Here is a 20,584-nt window from a genome sequence, read left to right on the forward strand (position 1 = left end):
AGGGAAAGTTATCCTAGATTTCATGAACTAAAGTTGAGCATGGAAGAGATTTTTAAAAGGAGAGCTGACTAAGGTGGGCAAATAAAGTGGTAGTTTATGATTTCATTATCATCTTGAATACATTGTAGATGCCTCCATTTTTAGTTTCAAATTGCAGGTAAACACAATAACAGTATTTACCAACCTCTGGAAGTTTCTTTATTGGAAACATGTACATATATTTTAGCTCTTTATCTGGGAACTCAAACTTCAGTTCATGAATAATTTGGATAGTTACTATGTGCTTTCCCATCTCTCCTCTGCAATACTCCCAAAGGCTACTTATTATGGGGCAATAATATCAAAGAATTTTAAAATTACCTTTGAGATACTACAATTTTACTGAATACTGATACTTTTTCCTATAAAAGAAATTTACAAATTCCTTTCTTGATTTCTACACTTTATAATTTTATGTAGTATTTGCCTTCTCTAGGGAAAAGGCTGCAATATTATGAAAGTCCCTGAAAAGGTTTACAAATGTTTTGCATATTCTAACCTAACCTATTGCAATTTATCTCTTAAATATGTGCCCCTTTCTTCATGATTTTTAATGCCTTCTCAGATTTTCAAAGTAGTAAATGAGCCAATACAGAGATGGTCTAGTTTTTATCCTCACAGTGCTGAGCACAGTGGTCACAATGCCCTAAGATATGTGTATGAATGATACTGTGAGAATATGTACATATGACTGGTCTATGTTTAAGTGTATTTACATATGTATATATACACTGTTAAGTATAGGGTTCACACAGTTTTCAATGAGAAGAGAGGTTGGACGGCAAGCCAGGTGGATTTGGAATCAAATGTTGACTCTTGCTGGTTGTGATTTGGACAAGTCACTTAGCTTCCAAACCATAGTGTCTTCATGTACAAAATGATAATAACGGGTGTCTTCAGGTGTTGGATCTTCCAAGGATAGAAAAAGATAATGAAATAATAGGCCCAATACAATGCCCGGCATATAGTTAAATGTCAACAAATGGCAGTTATCATTATTTTCTCATGAAATCACATTATATTTTAAAGGACTTAAGGGTATTGCCTAAAAATATTCAGCATTTCTCTTCCCCACTCTGCTTTCTGTCCTTTAGGAAATACTACTTCTTAGAGATATTTGCTGATTGCAATTTTATTCGTTCTTTCTCAAATTCACATTTTCTCCTCTGCACTATCTCTGACAGTGATGGTTGCTCTGCTGTTATTCTGGCTCTTCTCCTTGTCACTGCATGTTTCAGGCTGAACTGTGCCGAGTTATGGAATCATTTCAGGCACTCTGCCATCTGTGAAACTGCCTCACATGATTGGTTGCCACTAGCTACATTTTTATCAGTTGACCCAAATGCTTCCTTGGGTGTAGATTAGGTTGTCCTGCCTCTGGTGTGCTTGCAGTACAGGACTTTTACTGGACACTTTCTCTTGTCACTTGATGCTAAGAAGAACATGTCAACAGTAAAACTTATCTGAAATCTAAAGATGATGTAACTAGTAGATGTAGGTGTCACATTGTATAGCAGAAAGTCGTGAAGCTTGATAGAATTTTTTGATAGATTTTTTGACTCTGTGCCAAATGACACAGTGAGTTCACTCTGGCTGTCTAGCTCTTCCCATATCGCATGTCATTTGCCATCTTGCTGAAAACATAGCAAGAGACCAGGATTATTTTTAGTTTGAAAAGCTTCATATACTTCTTCTTTTAGCAAAAATATTTATTTTTTGTAGTTGTATTTGGACACAATAACTTTAATTGATTAATTTATTTATTCATTTTTATTATGTAGTGCTAAGGATCAAACCCAAGGCCTTGTATGTATGTGGTGAGCAATCTACTGCTGAGCCATAACCCCAGCCCTTCATTTACTGCTTATAGACTAAATAGATCTTTAATGAATAACTTCTTTAACTTAGTCTTGTTTTTAAGACATGTAATGGGAATAAATACTCAGTGATTTGAATGATGGGTTCTCTGTAACAATTAAATATCTAAATGCTTTAACTAGGAGCATTTAACCACATAACATTTCTTTTTGGCACTCACAAGTATTTTCTTTTAAGCAGGGATAATCTCTTTAAAACTAAATGTAAAATCACAAACATAAAGGACTTTTGTATTGAATTTTTAATACTTAGATATCAGCCCGTGTTCAGATTGCCCATGGAGGTATTATCCTTAATCATGGAGGCATAAGAATCTGTTCTAAATCAGCATTAATTTTAGGACTAATTTTAAAATAAAAACCTTAATTAGGGTCACTGGCATGAAATGTTTTGGGGCCCAAATAACTGGAATTTTTTTCTCCTTTCCCACAGTCTCAGTCATTATTTAATATCACCTCATACTAAATGCCATATTTTAAATAAATTCAGATGATGGGTAATTCATAAAATATTTCAGTTGTTGTTAGAGTAAATATGTTGTTAGACTAAATGTAATACCATCTAACTAATAATGAATTTTCTGAGATTAACACTGGAGTCTGTGGAGATATCTGTAGAGGATTATCTTGCCTTGTGAATAGGAACTGTGAAGGGGTTCAGACATTGGATTAAAGATTTTGAGTTCATGCTTGTGTGAACTGTTTTCCCTTCATTTTCTATTAAAAAGTGTAACAAGAGAAAAGTAGTTATTTTGAATAAATTCAACACCCTTTCAACATCATATGCACAGGCTTGAGGAAGACAATTTGCATAGCGTGAAGTCCTGATCTAGGACTTCACCAGGACCAACATTGATGTAGTTTTTGATGTTGTTTGTTTTCCATTTAAAATTGTCTAAAAGAAGACTTGGGCCATTTTAAATTTATAGCATTTTTTTCCCATTGGTAGATGTATGGTTTAAATATGAGGTGTCCACCAAAAGTTCATGAGTGGGACAGTGCAGGGTTTAGAGGTGAAATGATTGGGTTATGAAAGCCTTAACCAATCACTAAATTATCTGATGATACAGAATTAACTGAGTAGTGGCAGTAGTCAGGTAGGGTGTGTTGGGAGAGGAAGGGTCATTGGGGATATATTTTGGGGGTATATGTTTTGTATCTGAAGAATGGAGCTCTCTCCCTCCCTCCCTCCCTCCCTCACTCACTCACTCTCTAATTCCTGGTGAAATGCAGGGAAACTTTCATCCACTTCTGCCATGTTGTTCTGCCTCATCTAAGGCCCTGAGGAATGAAGCCAATCATCTATGCACTGAGAGCTCTGAAACCTTGAGCACCAATTAAACTTTTCCTTTTCTAATTGTTCTTGTCAGATCTTTTGGCCACAACAACCAAAAAAAGTAGATTTCAGTCCAGATGCCAGAAGCCACTCTGAATATTCAAATAGTAGGGGTTAGGATCAAGAAATTACAGGTGTAGCCATAGTAAGGGTGGGGATAAAGGCCAGGGAAACCTATCTGCTGATATCAGAGGCCAGTGTCCCAAAGAGGATCCTCATGTTCACCAGGATGCTACTTTGAATCTCAGAAATCTCTAATGTTCATGTTGCCTGAAGCTCCTGAAGTGAATGATTTGGAAGCCCTCTCACATTGAAGCTCCTGTCTTCTTTTGCATTTTTAAAAATTTTGCCACAAAGCAATTTTTTTTTTACTTCCTTCTGCATCATAATGCCTGTTGGTCATTTGCAGACTAATTCTGTAACCATCCAGTTAAAAGAGCTCTGGGAAATGGATTTTCAAGTTTCTCTCCTTTGAAGCACACAAAAATATGTGAGAGGGAAAGTAATGATGTCAGCTTGAGCTTAAATCTGAACTGGTCCAAATTTTGTCAACTCAGAATCCATAGACTCTCTTCTGTGCATATTTGAGCTTCAAAAACAACCACCCAAATTCATCTTTCACAGGATATTATAACTCTGCATTATATAGCCATCCAGTTTACCCTCTCCACAGAGGGGTGGATACAAAGTTCTGTGAGCCACTGATCTATCTCTGAGCGATATTCATTCTTTTTCTGGACTTGGTTCCAATTCTCCATTAATATTGTGTAACTTTTAGGCTGAATTATAAGGCCAATTTTACTATTATGCATCATTAGAAGAGAATGGTTTGCAAAAAATGGATTGATGGGTTGATATATAAAGTAAAGAAAGAAATACGCCTAATTACTACATGCCTTATTCATACAAATAAATAAAGAGCCATATTAGTAATTTTTAAAATATTTGTTTTTTTAGTTGTAGCTGTACACAATTTCTTTATTTTTTAATTTATTTTTACATGGGACTGAGGATCAAACCCAGGGCCTTGCACATGCTAGGCAAGCACTCTACTGCTGAGCCACAACGCCAGCCCCACAATTAGTATTTTGAATTCACTTTCTCACTATGCATTCCTTTTGTCTTCAGTAAATACCTTGTCTCATCATCATTTTTTTATCTAAAGATGTAATGCAAATCTTTTTTTTTAAGGGCTGGAGTTATTAGAGCTTTACCTTCATTGGACTGCTTTCTTTCTCCTTTGTTAACATTTTCATTAGCTATATGAGTACTAGGAAGCAACTCAGTGAATTCCTTGAATCCTTCGTGCCTTTATCAAGTGGCCACAACTCTTTATTCTCTTTGATAATCAGTATAATTCTCTCCAGTTAGTATGCAAATCCTTTGTCTATTTCCTTGAAGGTATAAAGAATTCAAAGTGACTAGGCAAGTTCAATGGACTCATTGTTAGTTTTTAGAAATTCAGTCCTCTAAACCTACAGAGCCAAAAGGGGAAAACAGGATGCAAAGCTTTGTGACTGGCCCTTAAGGATTGCAGGAGAGAAGAACCATGTCCATCCCCACCTCTTGGTTCCCTGATGCATGTATTCTGGCTATGGGAAAAGGTAGTATCATATTTGTTGCTGGTTCAGAAAATACATCAAATCTTGTAGGACAGTACATCCCTAATGAGGTATTATTAATACTTAGCCAGCACTATAACTCTTTAATAGGATATTTCACTGCTATCTCAAGCAAGCCAACCTGAGGCGATGTGGTATGGGATAAGATGTGTGAACCTCTCCCTCATTCCTTGCTGGTAATGTGTTCTTTGGCCAGAAGCTAGGTTGAGTAGGTATCATTATAGAGAACCATAATAACTATTAGCCTATGGTTAGTAGTTATTGAAAAAGCAGAGCACTCAAGGAAGGCAATTTATATCTACTGTGTTTGTTCTGGTGAAGGATGTTCCTTCTTCCATCATGGAAATAGGCAACATGGGAGCAGATCCCAGTGGGAATGGAGCCACAAGGAGCCAGTATCAATCACCACTGATGGCATGTGATGTTTTTAACAACAGTGGAAGCTGGAATAGTCTTGTTGAAGGGAAAACTATCCTTTATGCCCACAGGTCTAGCTTCTTTATCTGATTCCTTGACTGTCTTGTGTATGAACCCATTGTTCAAACTGAAGTGACTGGAAAAAGGTTGACTGATGTTCACAGAAAAGGTTGTCAGCTTTACTTTGCTACTGAGAAAAGGCTTTGCAGTTGGGCACTAACTTAGAACACAAATACTTTCAGACTTTTGCCATTTCCAGAAGTTTGTTGCTTCTTATTCAGAACTTGTTATCAATGCCTCAGTTTTTGTTACTTTCAAAATTCTGAGAAATGGGAAAATCATCATCCACTGTCCATTTTGTAGGTCTTTTAAGGAAAAGAAAAGAAAATGAATGTGGTTCTGACTATTAGGAAGATTTCCTTTCTCGCCCTTTGTAAGGGCCATTACATTGTGGAACTGAAATGTCAGAAGGTAGTACAAGTTTATTGGTGGACATATTTGTAAACCAGCATTGACTTCTTTAACCTCCATCACTTAATCGTGGACATCTCCTGAGGTCCAAAGTCAGCTCAACTATCTATGTTGCTTATAAAACCTTTGAATTTTGGAGTCAGTTCAAATTCTCCCTGAAGTCCCATATTCTACCTTTCTGATAAGATAGGGACCTGTTACCAGACCTATATGAGCTTTCTCCCCTTTAAACTATTTATTCACCATCTTACCAAGTGCTTAATAGATCCAAGTAGAGTATAAAGACAGCTTGGATGTTTCTTGTGGCCATAGTGACATTTTCCTCAAAGTTCCTTAAATAGTGTAAAATTAAACACACAAAAAGGAGAAAAATATGACTTTATGAGTGTTTTCACCTACTATTTTGGGGGAGTGAGAGTTGGATAATCATTCCATTGGGCAGCTTTGGATTTTTTTTTTTGGATTATGTCCCAGATGGATATTAGCATATTGGTAGGGCATAGTCAGATAAATGTTAAAAAAATTTTAAAAAGCAACAGCTAGTAGATTGGATCCAACTATTTCCTTAAAATGGCAGGTTATGTTTATGATTGGTGTTTTTTCATAGCAGAGCAGGTTTATGTAATTTGGCCACCTGCTATAAACATCAATTTTAATCAATCACATATATCTTTGCCAATATAGCTTATCATTGGTTAATGTTTGAGGATTTAAAGTAATTTCTTGAGAAAATTAAGGAGCCATTTGGGATTGGATGTGTTCTCTAAATGGTTTACAAGCCACCAATTTGAAATGCTGTAGAGGACACACATGTGAGTGCACATTCATTTTGGCCCTGTTTGCAATACTGTTTGTAAGGACATTTTATCATAAATGATTCAGAAAATTTGCCTACTTAACACAGCCTCTAAATCACCTAAGCCAGAAATATACTTGAGATTCGCTGGTCTAGACCTGTGTGTTTAGATAATGAGTACAGCTGCTCTAACCAGGACTACTCAGTGATTATGAACCAAACTCTGTAGCTTTTCAGTTAGAATAAAATTATTGCAGAAACCAAAATCTGATCTCTGATATTTATTTTGAGTAAAATTGGCTTATATAATGTGACTCTAATACATAGATAATTTGTGCAGAAAATATATTTATGCTGCCCATGCAAGTTAGCAATCCCCATCAGAGTAGCAATTTCCTAAACTGTTTAGGAAAGACACATTCAAATAATTTGCACAAAGAGTATACAACAATCTGGATCTGTGAAAGAAATCATCTTGAATATATAAATTAGCAGTAATTTCTGCATGTAACCCTTCAATCTGCTTAGTTTGAAGACGGGGCTTATTTTAGTTTTTCTTTTCCCCTGATTACTTTGAATTTGTTGACTTATTCATTACTAGTGGTAGGGAATGTAGGGGTTGGGTTTTATCTTCTCTGTTTTATTCCTATTTTTGCACTTCTTTTATGGTTCATTTTAACATGTCACCTGTGGAGGTGTAATCTTGGAAATTACCAGAACTCCTCCAGCTAGAAACATATTTTATTAGATTTATAGCTTATCCCTTCCTGTTATTCAAAATCATAGGTTTTGAAAATAAAAAAGGTAAAATGTAAAAATGAACAGAAATATTTTTAACAAAGATTTAGAATTGTCAACAAAGGCTCATTCTTACCAATTATAAAAGAAGCCATTTAAAAGTCATTAAGAATGATACATTTTTAATTTCTGCAGCAATATTGAAAATATATGGAGTCTTTTAAAATATACATTTCTAAAAATGAACATTGACATAACTCCTTTATTCCATTTATTTATTTTTATGTGATCCTGAGGATCAAACCCAGTGTTGCACATGTGCTAGGCAAGCACTCTACCACTGAGCTACAACCCCAGCCCATGGAATATGGAATGTTTATAGAGATTGACTTTAAGCATATAATATCAAGTCATAGGTATAACCCATCTTGTGCATTCTTTATTTCATTTATAATTAATACGCTTTTTATATTTTAAGTGTATCTTTAGGTTATCATTTCATATTGAGACATAGAAGGCTTATAACACATTCATATACACATATAATGGGCTGGGGACTTACATATCCATCATCTGATGTAAAAACCTGTGAGGTCACAGGGTCCAAATCTAGATGGTAATTTATCATCAATATACCACATTATTTTTTGTGTAATTTTTATAAACTAATTTGATGCCTGATATAATATTTATGAATAAATATCTGTTTAGAAAATAGGGAGGAAATAATCTACTCCTCCTTGAAGTAGGTAATGATTTCACAGAGGAAGTTGTATTTATATTGAGCTGTAGTATTAGAAAATGGGATTTATTAGATGCCTCCTATGATTGTGGATAGTCCCCAGTAGCCATCTGTGGACTGCAAAGCCAGAGGACCCAGTAGCTTCCAGGCCAAGAAGCTGGAGTCTCAAAACAAGAGGAATGAGTGATGCAGCCTCAGTTTGAGACTGAAGACTTGGAACCTCCTTGGAAAGTCACTAGGGCATGTCTGCATTCAAAGGCTGAAGAATCTGGAATCTGACGTCCATCCATGGACCACAGCAGCAGCAACACACAACAAATGCTCCCTAGTCTGTTTCCTCCTCTTCTGCTTTTTGTTCCATCCAGGCTCCCAGCCCACTGAATAGTGCCATACACTGTGGGGGGGGGGGGCTTTGCACAGAGTTCGCTGCTCCCCATGACAATCTTCTCTGGATACACCCTCAGATAAGCACCCAAAACGGTGCTTTACCAATCTTTAGGCATCTCTCAATTGAGTCAAGTTGACATCCAAGATTAACTATCATCCAGGCTTTGATGGATGTGTCAAACTGAAAGGCAAGGTGAGGCATGCTGAGTATGAGAATAAAGAGTTTATTCAGGCCAACCTAAGGATGATCATCCAGGGAGACAACCATCTAATCATCCTAGAATTTGTGCTTCTGAAATGATATCTGAGTGGTCTGAAGCTTTATAGCTAACAAAAACAAATGAGGTTACAGCAACTCCCTTGCTATAATATGCCTTGGGTGTCAAGAAAACACAAGACATAGAGTGTTAACTGGTCACTTATTCATTCCAGGTAAGAGTTACAATAATAAGGAAAAGACTTTTACCAAAGTTATTTTTTATTCTTATGGAATCATGGGGTCTCAGAAAATTGCTATATTCCAGGTCAATTCCAGGTCAAATGTTTTATCAAATGCTTAGGAATATATCACACATATTAGAAATTAAGAGCATTCCAACAGAAAGAACAGTATTGAAGAGTATTGTCAATTAAGAAAAGGCCTAGAAGTTGAACTCCATAGGATTGGGAAAGTAAACAAGGCACTTAAAGCTAGTTAAGGTCAGGATAAGAAGGGTATTATTGCTATTATAAAAATGTATTCTGTACTTAAAGAGCTGGCTTATTTTAAAGCAAAGGATTGACACAAATTGATGGGTTTTAATAATAGGTTATAAAGTGATACTATGGAATTTGTGTCAAATAGGAAAAGACTGATAGCAGAGCCAATAATGCACAAATGGCATAGTCTAAGATTTTCTTTTCCAGTAGAAAATGAAACCATAGGTTTTTCTTGAAAGACTTGGAAGACCTCTCTTACATATGTCACTTACTAGCATTAGATTTACTTTTAGATGATAGACTTAAAAATGCTGCATATATCTAAATTTTTAAAATTTAACAGTTAAAAAATTATCAACCTCGTGCATCTTCATACTTTTTCAAGCCTTGTGGTTTTTTGAGTCCAAGTTACTATTATATGTTACTGAGATAAATCCGCAACATTGGTGAATGAACTCCTATAATCCCAAGATTTAATTTTAAAAATAAATATGTCTCCTCTAACAACATTTTACAGATATCAAAAAAGGAAAGGAATTTTGTGTGTGTTTTGTTTCCTTTTCCTGAATCTTCCTCAAAAGCACACAAAGTGTAAATTACTAGAACAATATCCAAAAGGCAGTACTCTGAATGAAGAAAAAAAAAGGTATGTAAACAAGGAAACAACAGAAGATAATTTAATTCTTATGAAATAGAAAACCAAGAGATAAAATGTCATGAGCCTTGGAAAATAGAAACTCTTGTTATGATGAGTATTATTACTGATATATACAGTGTCTCTGTTATTTACTGCTACCTAAAAATGTCTCCTCTAGTGAGTTATGAAACAGTGTATTCTTAGGCATGGGATTATTTGTCCCTGCCAAAAATTATTTGATTTTTGACTTAATTTGGTAGGTCAGGTAAATCAAAACAAGCCTCTAAAGCAACTTAGTCTAATTATACTCTCAATTTAGAAATTTTGTAATGATAAACATGTCAATTGTTCCCTGCAAAGAGTTTAGGGTCCTCGGCTGCCCTCTAGCATTTAAAATGCTGCTCACTTTAGTTATTATGTAAAGAAATAGTTGGATTAAATTTTGGGCAAAGCAATTTATTTTCTTACTTAAAGCAAGACTACTAGTAGTAATTCTTGTAATGATTGCGATAAAGATGATTCATATTTTTATGTGGCTTTATAAATGCATCGTCTAGCATAGGAGAGATGATTCTAGTTTAATTTGTACAATTTATCTTTTTGGGTCTCATTTTCCCCTGTAGTAACATTTGTAGAAATGACAAAAAATAAATCATTACTTAAAATATTGAATTTTAAAAATGGAATTTGTGGTTATTATACAAATGTTTTGTAGGGGATAGTGCTAGAGTATCATAGTTTATATAACAGTATGTCTGTTAGACCATAGATATAATTGAAAATTTAATGGTTATATCATATTTTGGAGTCAAAGGTTCATTTAAATAATAAGCACTTGTAATTTGCTGTGTTTTAACATAGGATGAGTCACTTTTTTGGTCATTGTTCCCTTGTTCTCTGTCTCTTCATCCATCCTCCATTCTTAATGTGCTAACATAGTGACAGATACATTGTTTTACAATGACTATATCAAGGCAAACCCAGCTATTTAGGATCAATCTAGTTAGGTTGAGAGAGTTTTAAATGCAAGAGGTCATATCCAGCGAGCAGAATAGGAGGTTTTATTAGATGACTCAAATAAGGAAATAATCAACAAATTATAGTTCACTGTGATGCTTTAAGCATGTTCTTACAAGGAAAAACAATACATGGTGCAGAAAAGAGGCATAAGAGGAGAAAAGAAGAGAGAGGCACAATCTGTGGTTTCAGTTTTCAAAGAGGGTGAACTCATGATACAAAATAACCAAGATATTTCAATTTCAACCTTGGACATTTGTAGGACCATAGTGGCCTGACCAAACAGGGTAGACCCTTGTCAAAAATAGTAACTTAATGGTTCAGTGACCTTTTCTTTTCTTTTCTTTTCTTTTTTTGAGTAGAATAATATCATAGAATGAAAATGGTATCTAGGGAGAGTAATTTCAGAGAGCCAACTTGTTGAATAATTGAATGAGAGTTGTTCAGCATATGAAATGTTTTTCTGACATGGGCAAAAGAAGGGCAGTGGATTTGTTTGTGAACATTAATGGAAAGAGTAAAGAGCAGAATTAAATGAATCTGTGAGATTTTAAATTTCTTTCTAATGAAGATATGTAGACTTTTGTTTTATGCAGCCAATGGTGGGGCACTCACCACCTCAAACATGATTGGCCAAACCAGATATTTGAAAGTGTATTCTTACATTGGACCTAATTCTGATACTCAAAAAAATATATTTAGTGACTCTAATTTTAATATGAAGAGATATTCAATATAAACATCTGCATATACTGATTAGGATTAAAAATCACCTGTGCTGGGGATATAGCTCATTGGTAGATTGCTGACCTAACATGCATGAGGTGCTGGGTTCAGTTTTCCATGATGAAAAAAAGAAATTGCAAAAGCTATCATTTCACAGGTCATCATAGTCACAATGCAGGTATAAGAATATTTTGTAAGATCTAGGATAAAATTTTATTTAAAATGATTCCTACTGTTGTCCTAGTGCAAACAATGAGAACATGTCTCAACAGACTGTCTTTTATAAGGCTGGTTTTCATTGATTCTCAGGATGCTATATCAGGACTTTTATCCTTTAGCAATATCATTTTAAATATGGTGTCCCGGCTTGGAAAACGATGTCATTAGGAGATGATATACTTGGGAGCTAACAGATTGCCTTTTCTATAATTACTAGTCTTCATAACATGCAGTCTTTGTTCTCTTTGTTGAGGCATATATTTAAACTGCATAATGAAGCCTTATTATATTCTTATTAGTTCATGTACCAGAAGGGGAACTTCACTCTTGGATGAAAACATAAAGGATTTCTCAGAAAAGAAAACTGACTCATTTGAAGATTTAATTTACTATCCAATTCCTAATTCCTTTGATTCATCAATACTTCCTAAGTTTTTAATAGCCCTTTCCCTCCAGAATTCCCAGTCTTATTTTGATGCTATTCTCAGTATCGAATATAATGATAGCTAATGTTACAAAGTTAGCTATATAAGGGTAACTAACATTTGTTAATTGTATCTAGTGCTAATCTGGATTCTTTGTAAGTATGAAGTTATGTAATCATATTACTGGAATTTTGATTGAACTAGTAATATAACCAATAATTTAAGGAAACCCAAGGGTTGAATAAATCTAGGCAGTTCAGTTCAGGACCCTGTGCTCATTGCCACAATTCTAGGACAGAAAAATTTCCACTGATTTCCATGGTTTCATATCTGCAAGACTTTATTTAACTGTATGTACAGACAAGCTAAAACAAATGTCAAATAGTAAAAACCTTTGTTGAAAGAGGAAGACATAATGAATACAAAAATGAATCACAATTATCTTGGAGTCCAGAGAAATATAGCTAATTAAAATTAATCAGCTAATGAAAATTATCAAAGTATCACTACGTCTTCATTGTTTTAAAGTTTAATTTATAAAATATTCACTAAGAGTGTATCTGTTGACAGCTTAATGTCTTAGAACAGTAGTTCTTAAAATTTGTGACCTTCCTTCTGCTTTTAAAAGTTATTCAGCACTCAAATCTTTGCTTACATGAAGATTATCTATAGATATTTATTTTATTAGAAATTAAAATTCAGAAGTTGTTAAATATGACAGTAATTTGTTAATTATTAGTTCATTTAAAATGACAATGACATATTCATTATATGTCTATCAACTAATGTTTTTTTTTTAATACAAGTACATTTTCTGGGGCTAAAGGTAAAACCCAGTTTTGGAGCACATACTGCGCATGGGTGAGGTTCTGGGTTCAATTACTAGAGTGCAAGCCACACAAACTCCCCCAAAATTGCATTTCCAAGACAAAACTATTCAGTGAGGAGAGTGATATTGTTTTTCATATTTGCAAATATCTCTTACGTTTGGCTGAATAGAAGATACCTACATTTTCATATCTGCTTCTACATTTCACAAACCAAGTAGCCTCTGGTGAATGCCAGTGTAAGCTTATGTCAAAAACAATAAAAGAAGTAAACAAGACTTTGGTGATATCATGAAATTACCATGGCAATCTTATGGACTCCCTGAAAAGTTTCAGGATGCTCAGTGGTCATAGATCACCCTTTTGAGAAATAATATGTTAGAATGATGGGCTAGAAGAAGCACAGACATTAGGGTTTCCTTTAGATCATTACATAAACCCTGGGTTGTCCTATTTTCAGTTATCCAACCCCGTCCCCTTAGGAAACATAGTAGGATGCTTCAAAATTTTTAAGGGATTTAAGTGCATTAAGTCCACTTCTATTCAAGAGATAATCAATAACTTTCACATACTCACAAATTCATTTTCTATTTAAAAGCATTTTATGATTGTAAAAAGCATAGAAATAAGTAATGACAAATTGAAAGTATTATTCATGAGTCAATCAAAGCATTTTGAGGTTCATGGTGAAACCCCTTGATTTTTTTTATTGTGAAAGAACAAGGGTCTGCTTCAGGAACTGGCTTTCCCCCATTTGTGTATTTCTCACATTAGGCAATGTGTAACAACCTATATTCACTTGTTTCCTCAAAGAGGATTCTATAAAACCTGGACCTAGGGGCTAGAGCTATGTGCTGTCTCAGTTTCCCAGAAACACCTTGCACTGTTGGCAAGACTCCTTTGCTTGACTGTCTTTGCACAGAGGCTGAATTCTTCCTCCAGGAGTAAATACTTCATTTGGGGACAGAGAAACTGTCTTTCCTCTTATGAATCAGCTGCTTGTGCTGAAGAAGAAAGAAAATGAACAAAGATATAATCTAATGTTAGATACTAATAAGTCCTATAAAAATAGTTAAGCAAGGTATGGACAAAGGGAGAGACAGGGCATTTGATAAGTTGGTCAGTGACATTGCTGAGAACTCAGGTGGACATTTGACACAAGACCTAAAAAGATTGAGGGAAAAGTCCATTTCTGAAGTAAGAGCAGTCTGAATGGAAGCCATAGGAAATGTTAATTCTCTGAGGACAGAAGTAACTTGACTTATTTGCAGATGAGGAAACAGCAGGACAAAGTTTGGCTGGAGCCACATGAATGGTCAAGATTAAGAAACATGGGGTGCTAATAGTTCCAGGACAGCTCATAAAGTATCATGAGAAGACCATGATAGGTTATCACCCTGCGTTACAAGAGTGCACTAAGCTATTGGGAGGTGGTCAGTAGGAGAGTCTTATTCAAAGGGGCTCATTCCTAATACAATGGGGATGTTGCCTGGAAGCAGGTAGCCCAGTGGGAAAAGATGTGCTGGAGGCTTTCCCTAGGATACTCACCATGAGGGAAGAGTGATGTTTCCTAAGCACAGAATATTTAATTTCTTTTAAAAATTCCTGAAAAACACTGTTTTCCTGTGCAAGAAGTTTGAAATGTTTAAAATTCTTCATTCATATCGAAAAGTGGTGAGAAATAAAGCTTGTGGGACTCAATATGCCATCCCAATATAATCTGGGATTTTAACTGAAGAGTTGAAATGAAACAATCACAAGGATTTAGGCTGTCACTAATTCTCTGTGACAATTTAGGTAGCAGAGGCTTGATTCTTAGATCTCTATCATGAATTCTAGAGTTTGAAAATAAAACCTTTCCTCTCAAAGACATTTTCACTTATATGCAATTTGGCCTCTAACAGGGTCTTTCCAGAAGCTTCCATAGCAACTTTCAGGATTTAGACATGGAATGAAACCTCTTTTCCATCCCCAGATTCAGTGGCATGTTCGTTTAACATGGTTTATTGACTACCTATTATATGAAAGGATTTTGAAGTATTTTTCAAACCAATGTATATAAACCCTCAAAATTTCCGAAGCATGCTTGGAGGCTGGCCAATAATGTATTGTCCTGACAGTATTAAGAGTGGAGTATCTTCTTATGGAGAATGTACATTTATTTTCTCTCTAGGGAAGCAAATTTGGATAGAAGTTATGGAGTGTTCTTGGGATTTCTGGGGATCTAGGAAGGGTGATCTTTCATTTCAGATTTTCTAATACAATAATCATGTTTCAATAGTCCATCTTTTGTTTACTGCTTTATTTGATGCCATCAAATCTAATTCCCAGTGTGATTTTTTTTTTATTTTTTCATACATGTACTTTGGATAATGAGGCCTATCACATTCCACCATCCTTGCTAATCCCCTGTCCCCTCCCTTTCCCTCCTACCCCTCTGGCCAAACTAGAATTCATCTAATCTTCCCAAGTTCCCCCACCCTACCACACTACATGTCAGCCTCCTTATATCAGAGAAAACATTTGGCATTTGGTTTTGGGGGATTGGCTAACTTCACTTAGCATTGTCTTCTCCAATGCTATCCATTGAACTGCAAATACCATGAATTTATTCTCCTTTCTTGCTGAGTAAAACTCCATTGTGTATGTTTGCCACATTTGTTTTTCATCCATTATCCACTGAAGGGCATCTAGGTTGGCTCCACAGTTTAGCTATTGTGAATTGTGCTGCTATAAACATTGATGTGGCTGAGTCTCTGGAGTATCCTGTTTTTAAGTCTTTGGGTATAGACTGAGAGGGATAGCTGGGTCAAATGGTGGTTCCATTCCCCGATTTCCTAGGAATCTCCATACTGCTTTCCATATTGGATGCACCAATTTGAAGTCCCACAAGCAGTGTATGAGTGTGCCTTTTCCCCCACATCCTCACAAAACTTATTGTTGTTTGTCTTCATAATAGCTGCCATTGTGACTGAACTGAGATGGTATCTCAGAGTAGTTTTGATTTGCTAGAGATGGTGAAAATTATTTCATATATTTGGTGACTGATGGATTATCCTCTTCTGAGAAGTGTCTGTTTATGTCCTTGGCCTATTTGCTGATTGGAATATTTGTAGGGTTTTTTTTGGTGCTTAGTTTTTTGAGTTCTTTATATACCCCAGAGATTAATGCTCTATCTATCTCTATGTGTGAGGGGTAAAAATTTGCTCCCAGGATGTAGGCTCTCAATTCACCTCACAGATTGTCTCTTTTGCTGAGAAGAAACTTTTTAGTTTGAGTCCATTCCATTTATTGAGTCTTGATTTTAATTGTTGCGCTATAGGGCTCTTATTAAGGAAGTTGGGGAGTAATCCCACATGATGGAGACGAGAGCCTAATTTTCTTCTATTAGAAGCAGGGTCTCTGGTTGTATTCCTAATCCTTGATCCATTTTGAGTTGAGTTTTGTGCATGGTGAGAGACAGGGGTTTAATTTTGTTTTGTTGCCTATGGATTTCCAGTTTTTCCAACACCATTGGTTGAAGAGGCTATCTTTTCTCCAATGCATATTTTTGGTGCCTTTGTCTAATATAATTATAATTTGTGCATTGGTCTCTGTGTCCTATATTCTGTACCATTGGTCTACCAGTCTGTTTTGGTGCCAGTACCATGCTGTTTTTGTTACTATTGCTCTGTAGAATAGTTCAAGGTCTGGTATAGTGATGCCACCTGCTTCACTCTTCCTGCTAAGAATTCCTTTATCTATTCTGAGTCTCTTATTTTTCCAGATCAATTTCATGATTACTTTTACTATTTCTATGAGAAATGCCATTGGGATTTTGATCAGAATTGCATTAAATCTGTATAGTGCATTTGGAAGTATGCTCATTTTGATAATATTAATTCTGCCTATCCAAGAGCAAGGTAGATCTTTCCATCTTCTAAGGTATTCTTTGATTTCTTTGTTTAGGGTTCTGTAGTTTTCATTTTACAGATGTTTCACCTCTTTCATTAAGTTGATTACCAAGTATCTTTTTTTTGAGGTTACTGTAAATGGGGTAGTTTTCCTCATTTTCTTCTCAGAGGATTCATCACTGATACACAGAAATGCCTTTGATTTCTGGGTGTTAATTTTATAACCTGCCTCTTTTTTGAATTTGTTTATTAGTTCTAGAAGTACTCTGGTGGAGCGTTTTGGGTCTTCTAGGTATAGAATTATACTGTCAGCAAATAGTGCTAATTTAAGTTCGTCTTTTCCTACATGTATCTCTTTAATTTATTTTGTCTGTCTAATTGCTCTGGCGAGTATTTCAAGGACTACATTGAATAGAAATGGTAAAAGAGGGCATTCCCAACTTGTTTCAGTTTTAAAAGGGAATGCCTTCAATTCTTCTCCATTTAGAATGGTGTTGGTTTCAGGCTTAATATAGATAGCCTTTAGGACGTTGACATATGTTCCTCTTATCCCTAGTTTATCTAGTGTTTTGAACATCAAGGAGTGCTATATTTTGACAAATGCTTTTTCATAAGATTCATATCTTTGAGTCGGTTGATGTGATGAATTACATTTATTGATTTCCATATGTTGAACCAACCTTGCATACCTGGGACTAATCCCACTTGATCATGGTACAGGATCTTTTTGATGTTTTTGTATTTGATTTGCCAGAATTTTATAGAGAATTTTGCATCTGTATTCATTAGAGATATTGATCTAAAATTTTCTTTCTTTGTTGTGTCTTTGCCTAGTTTTGGAAACAGGGTAATATTGATCTAATAGAATGAGTTTGGAAGTGGTGCCTCTCCCATTCCAAAAGGGAGAAATTGGTACATAGAAAGAAGAGATGGGACCAAATCAAGACTAAAACCCAGGTGTTCCTTCTTAACTCTCTGCTTTGTGGCTGCCATGAGGTGAGCAGCTGCCTTTCAAACTGTCCTTGTATCCTACTGTTCTGCTTCACCTCTGGCCCAGGGCCATGGAGCTGGCTGCCTATTAACTGACACCTCTGAGACATGAAATGTTCTGCATCAACTTAGTCCCAGAGCAATGCAGTCAGCCAAACATGGACTGAGATCTCTGGAAAATGCAACGCTAGGCAACAGGAAGAACACTGCACACCTTCAATGTGGTATAGAGAGAAGGATGTGTATGTGCTTTGGTCAGGATGAGAGGGAACTCCTCCCAAACAAAATATACATATTTTACCTCAAATAATACCAGAGTCAGGCACCATTACTGGCTCAAGGATCCTGTGGGACAGTTCCAGGGACCACTGTAATGGTTCTCTAAATTGATAGTATGGTGGAAAGTATAGAGGAAAAATTGACTAGAGCTATTTGGGGGCAACTGATGGTGGTTTGACTCTGGATGGCTACAGTCATGTCCAGTAGAACTGTGGAGATATTTTTGGAGCCAAGTAGAAGGACTTCCTAAGTAACCCAAAGGAAAGCAGCCTCAGAATGACCCTCTGGAGAGTGAGGATAACTGTATGCTGGGTGTGGGAGAAGAAGCAGCACAGAGTCGGGAGAAGCCTGAGCTCAGACCAATTGGGGGTGGGGGTCTCTTCACACTGGAGCCTTCCTTTGACCAACTGTCTTGGCTCAAGTCCTTTCTGCGTCAAGCGTTCCAGCCACACGTCACAAAGGCTAAACTCCAGTTCAGCCTTTGGTCCAAGGAGGAGCTGGCTTCTCAGCCAAGCTGCTCTGTGCTGACTAGCATTGGACTAGTGTGGACTTCTGCCTAGTGACGAGCCAAAGGTGCCCTCAATGGGCAGTCTTTTGACCAAGTGCGGTTGCAGGCCATGCTACAGGGCTCTCTTGGGCTGTCAGACTCCTCTCCGCCTTGCCCGTGAGGCTCCCTCTCCTCACAGGGACCACCCCGCTGCACCTGCCTCTCCCCTCAGCCCTGCCAGCAGGAGTTTCTTCCAGGATCCCCGACCTCAGGGGCCTCCTGCTGCTGGCAGGGACAGAGGCCTGCTCCTCTGTCGGGGGATCCTGCTGCCGGTGTTCTGGGGGTCCTTCCGCAAAAAAAACAGTGCTATCCTGGAAGAACTCGCAGATGTTCGGACCCTAAACAGCAGTAAGGATCCCCCCTCCTGGGCGCAGACCACTCCTCCTGTCTTCAGTTCCTCAGCTCATCCACCAAGCTTAGGGGCCCATGACAGCTGCTCGATGCCCTATTGGTGCATCTAAGGATGCTGAGCTCAGGGCCCAGGAACAGCTCGAAGAAGGCAAGATCCACCAGGAGGAGGAGGAGGTGAAGGAAGTGAAGGAGGAGGACGTGAAGGAGGTGAAGGAGGAGGTGAAGGAGGAGGAGGGGGAGGAGGAGAAGGAGGAGGAGGGGGAGGAGGAGAAGCTGGAGAAGGAGGAGGAGGGGGAGGAGGAGAAGCTGGAGAAGGAGGAGGAGGGGGAGGAGGAGAAGCTGGAGGAGGAGGAGGAGGGGGAGGAGGAGAAGCTGGAGGAGGAGGAGGAGGGGGAGGAGGAGAAGCTGGAGGAGGAGGAGGAGGAGGAGGAGGAGGAGTACGACACTCAGGGAGACCTCAGTGCCCTAGAGCCCAGTTCTTGGCCCACAGAGAGAAACAGTATTCCAGAGAGGGCCCAGGTGTCTCCCAAGAACTTGACATATGGGAGCCCTGTCACCTGCAGCTCCCACTGCCCTGCTCAAGGAGTGCTTGTCCTGCTTAAAGCTGAGGGCTGCTTAACACTGGACAAGTAGGCCCAGGAGCTTGTAGGTGAACTGGATCCGCCCACCTCTCCAGCCTCCCAAGCATCCATCCAGGGAGAGCAGGGCCTAAAGCCAACCTGTGTTCTATCCCAGAGTTGGCCCTCACTAACTGCTGCTTCCAGGAGGCCAAATAAAAGAAAACAGCTCATGCCAGTGGCCCTGCCATCACTGATTGCCTGGCATCAGGATGGGCTGCCCCCACCTGCAAAGTGGCCACTTTTATGTACAAAAGGCACCCTGAGGAGGATTCAGAGTGCCAAAAGTAACAAAGTGGAGCCTGAGGCAGAAGTCTCACAGGGCAGAAGAGAGGATCTGGAGTATTGCACCACCACTGTCCATTCATCCTCCCCACCTGCAGGCCCTTCCTGGAATGCAGGCCCCCTCCCCCCACCCACTGACCCCTTTCCCATAGCAACCATCCTTGCTAGCAGGCAGTTGGAATTCCAGCCTGCTGGGCCCCTGAACCTACCCATTCCTCCACCTTCCCCCTCATGTAATAAAGATGAGGGAAAAATCCCAACTTTCATTCCTCTGCCTCTTCCCACTAAACCTCCTTCTCCCTTCAGCCCCAGTCCCCAAGTTGGAGTTACCCCTAATGTGTTTCACCCAACCACACAACTGTCAAGACCTGTGATACCTCCCAGTTCCCACCTCCCCACACCTCATACCCAGGTCCCTTTCCCTTCCAATCCTACCTCTTCCAGAACTGAATCCCCAACCCCCATGTGTATTGATTCTCCTCCTTTCTTCTTTTTATCCTCCTCCTCCTCCTCTCCCTCCTTACCCTCTCCCTATTCCCTCTCCTCCTCCATCTCCTTTTCCTCCTCCTCCTCTTCTTCCTCCTCCTCCTCATGTTTCCTTTCCTTTGGCTGCTCCTCCCGCTGCCCTTCTTCCTTCTTCTCCTCAT

Source organism: Ictidomys tridecemlineatus, unplaced genomic scaffold, assembly GCF_052094955.1.
Source record: "Ictidomys tridecemlineatus isolate mIctTri1 unplaced genomic scaffold, mIctTri1.hap1 Scaffold_80, whole genome shotgun sequence".
Lineage (NCBI taxonomy): Eukaryota > Metazoa > Chordata > Mammalia > Rodentia > Sciuridae > Ictidomys > Ictidomys tridecemlineatus.